Consider the following 4,471-nt stretch of genomic DNA (forward strand, 5'->3'; position numbering starts at 1 on the left):
CCTGAAGATTTGAAGGAAATTGGAAATGTAAACAAACTGTGAACAGCAACATGTGGATGTAAAGAGTTATATATAGGAAAACCATGCTCTTCTGTAGTTGATTTCGAGAAACTGTTAGCTACAGACAAGACTGCATGGACCTTTCAAATGATGAAAGAGAACTTGTTATTAAGAGTATTTTGCTTGCCCTTAGAGTTACCACTGGCAACATATTTTCCAATAAGAAATCACAAAAGATATGTGTGAAACCATCGCAGATGTATTATTTTATGGGACACAAAATCTGTAAAACCACATTTATTTTTGCACATGCAACATCTCATTGTAGATTGCAAAGAATGGCAAAATCACTGGATTCTGAGGGGATAAAGCCCAGAATTCATGGGACTAAACACAAAGCCCCAGCTAACGTCCTTAGCTTTACAGACTGAAGCAGGTTGAGAACCTTTATTGAACATTATGCAACGGATAATGCTTTGCCACTGCCAGGTCAGCCCCCTAATTGCCCAAATCAGACTGTTCTTTTATTGCCATCTAATGTTAACATGGCTGAAATTCATGAAATATATTAGGAAAGTTCTATTGAGACTGACTATAGACAAGTCTGTCTTTAAACGTTTCGTAACATTTGGAATGAACTTTGACCTTACATAGCCTTGGCAAAGCCAAAGACTGACCTTTGTTTTAAATGCCAAGACTTTGGTGTAAAATTGGGAAAGTCTGGTCAGCTAAGTGATGAAGATAAAAATGAACGTGTAAGTGAGTACGAGGCTCATCTAAGCACTGCCAAAAAACAAAGCGAGCTGTACAAGGAGTTAACTGCTGAAAGCAAAGATGATTATAGCAGTGAAATTCTGTCACAAGGTTAGAGCCATGCCCAAACCAAAATAAGATTGATATGTTAATATATTGTTAAAAAAATAATTGATCCGAGTACACTTTTCTGTGCCACAATTAATTATAATTTGCCATAACAATTTCTGATACAGTGTATATTACTAACATTTGAATGTGACTAAATAATGGTTTAGATCAAATGTTTTCATAAAATACTAATTGATTATTATTTAGATGCTATCATTATTGTGTTTGAAGGGGCTGAACCATGTAGCCAAGATGTACACTATCATTACTCGTGGGATTTTGTCCAGCAAGTCCACTATCCACATCATGCGCAACAAGTTGGGCCGATATATATTTGCCACCCCACGGAAATGTCAAGTGTTTGGCATGTGTGCCGAAGGTTCAGGTATACTTTTATGGTTAGATGTCACTCTGAATTAAACAAGAAGTAACAGAATAAGAAATATCTTATACCATAATATGTACATGTAAAAATTATCTTTCCATGTCACATTTTAAATTTTAGCTTGGATGTTTTTTATGTTGTTTGCTTTGCATTGCTTTGCATTGTTGTTCAATTTTTTTATCTAGGCCAAACCGGGGTAATTTGAAATCCTGAGTTGGGTTACCTGAAAACGTTGCACGTTCAACATCTGAGGACAGAAAGTGTTGTTAGCAGATTAGTTGCATGACAAAAAAAAATTGCTTTCAAAACTACTCATGGTCAAAATTTCATTTCTGTAGCTTTAAAAATAAAAAAGAAGGTCAAAAGGGGTGAGGCCAGCTTTGGCCCCAGGGGCATAATTTCAACTGTTTTGCTAGACAGTCATCATATGATGCTCCACAACAAATATCAAAGGTATGAGCCTTGTGGTTTGAAACAAGAACATTTTGAAAATATTTCTTAAATAAGTCTCTAGGAAACTTGTGACCCCAGAGGCAGTGCCAGTTTTGACCCCAGGGGCATACTCTGAACAACCATGGTAGCAGACCACTAAGTTGTCTGCATAACTGTTTTCATACATTCCCAATTTAAGTATACCAAACCTATGAACCCTGGGGGATGGCCAGTTATGACCCCGGGGGCATAATTTGAACAAACATTCACAACCAATTTTATTAGCTCGACTATTTGAAGAATATGGAGAGCTATACTACTCATCCAAGCGTCGGCGTCGGCGTCACCCCTTGGTTAAGGTTTTGCGTGCAAGCACACATAGGTCAATATCTCAGCAACTACTTGAGGTATTGAGACTTAATACAATGGTACTCAACCATCCAACCTACTAAATTAACCAAGTTTGATAACTCTACTTTGCATTTAATGCAAATAATAGGCCTTTATTATTTGACTTAGAAATTCTGGTTAAGGTTTTGCGTGTATTTAGCACACATAGGTTAATATCTCAGCAACTACTTGAGGTATTGCATTGAGACTTAACACAATGGTACTCAACCATCCAACCTACTTAATTAACCAAGTTTGATAACTCTACTTTGCATTTAATGCAAATAATAGGCCTTTATTATTTGACTTAGAAATTATGGTTAAGGTTTTGTGTGCAAGCACACATAGGTTAATATCTCAGCAACTACTTGAGGTATTGCATTGAGACTTTATACAATGGTACTCAACCATCCGGCCTACTTAATTAACAAAGTTTGATAACTCTTACTTTGCATTTAATGCATATAATAGGCCTTTATTATTTGACTTAGAAATTCTGGTGAAGGTTTTGTGTGCATTTAGCACACATAGGTTAATATCTCAGCAACTACTTGAGGTATTGCATTGAGACTTTATACAATGGTACTCAACCACCCAACCTACTTAATTAACCAAGTTAGATAACTCGTGTTTGCATTTAATGCCAATAAAAGGCCTTTATTATTTGACTTAGAAATTATGGTTAAGGTTTTGTGTGCAAGCACACATAGGTTAATATCTCAGCCACTGCTTGAGGTATTGCATTGAGACTTGATTCAATGGTACTCAACCATCCAACCTACTTAATTTACCAAGTTAAATAACTCTAGTTTGCATTTAATGCAAATAATTGCCCTTTATTATTTGACTCAGAAATGTTAAGGTTTTGCATGTAAGCACACATAGATTAATATCTCAGCAACTACTGGATGAATTCCATTGAGACTTTATAAAATGGTACTCAACCATCCAATCTACTTAAATAACCAAGTAATATCACTCTAGTTTGCATTAAATTCAAATAATGGCCCCTTTTTTATTCAACATAGAAATCTGGTTAAGGTTTTGCATGTTACCACTTTTAAGTCAATGCTTCAGGTAATACATCATGTATTGCATTGAAACTTTACACACAGGCTCCCAACCATTTAACCTTCTTATTTAATCAAGTAAGATAAATCGATCTTCATATTATATAATTTTTGCCCCTTTATTATGCGACTTAGAAATTCTGGTTAAGGTCTTGCATGTCAGCACACATAGGATAATATCTCAGCAACTACTTGATGTATTGCATTGAGACTTCATACAATGGAATTTAACCACCCAAGTTAATTGAATAATCAAATTAGATAACTGTGTTTTGCAAATAATGGCCCTTTATTGTTACACTTAACAATTCTGGTTAAAATTTTGCATGTAACCACATTTATGTTAATATCTCCGCACATCATGTATTGCATTGAAATCTAATCTAACAGTGATCCATGCATGTTTCGCCAAAACTTTTCAATCCTTTCACCGAAAAGCGGCGGAATAGTCGAGCGTGCTGTCTCTGTGACAGCTCTTGTTGTTTTCAAATTCACATTCGATGATTGATTACGGTTGGATATTTTGATTCAGTTATGGCTTATGAAATGTTTCCCTCATTATCACTTTGCTTCATGAACCACAAGTTCTAAAATATGAAAAAGAATGTATTAAACTTTCCAGGTTCATTTTGATAATGCAGTCGGCCAATAAAAGAACCACACTGTGCTTTGGTATGCCATGTGGCGTGTAGTGACAGGTAAGTTTTTTAGTCTGTTAATATTTCTTTTTCTGTTTTTAGAAAAAATACATTGCACTGTCTTTCGAGATCAGTCACATCATTGACACCTGCGTTTGGTGCTCTAGTTTAATCGGATGCAGAACTGGATGAAGTTAAAGCATAGTGGACAGTCACTTGATATAAGGAATAGGTTAGCTAAATAACCATATATGTAAACACTCCATTATTGTAAGATGTTTTGACATTTTGATAATAACCTAGTTAAAATCATTTGCTTACTTTTATTTTTTGTGCATATAGATAAGTTTTATTTACACTAAACAGATCTTCCAACAATTTTCAGGAGTGCATGGGTGTGTAGCCCTAAACACTATGTTGAATGGGCACACCAAATTTGCTCCTGATTGCCACCTCGGCATCTGGAAGGTCAAGTAGCGTTGCTGTAATGCAGAGAATCTTCAAGAAATTGCCCACACTGTATCTGCCTCTTCAAAGTCTGGCCACAACATCCCACAGTTGGTTGATGACCCTCAGCAGACAGACACATTTTACAATCGGAAATTATTCCTAGATACATATTCTAAAACTCTTAAGAATATCACCAAATACCACCATTTCTATGTATCAAAACATAGACCAGGAGTTTTAGT

The 4,471-nt window shown here is 35.6% G+C and overlaps 1 pseudogene; it reads left to right on the forward strand.

Moving 5' to 3' along the window:
- The first annotated feature begins 338 nt into the window (after positions 1 to 338).
- Positions 339 to 4,007, forward strand: LOC128215241 (uncharacterized; annotated as a pseudogene).
- Positions 4,008 to 4,471: the final 464 nt, after the last annotated feature.

The sequence above is a fragment of the Mya arenaria genome, chromosome 13 (assembly GCF_026914265.1).
Source record: "Mya arenaria isolate MELC-2E11 chromosome 13, ASM2691426v1".
NCBI lineage: Eukaryota > Metazoa > Mollusca > Bivalvia > Myida > Myidae > Mya > Mya arenaria.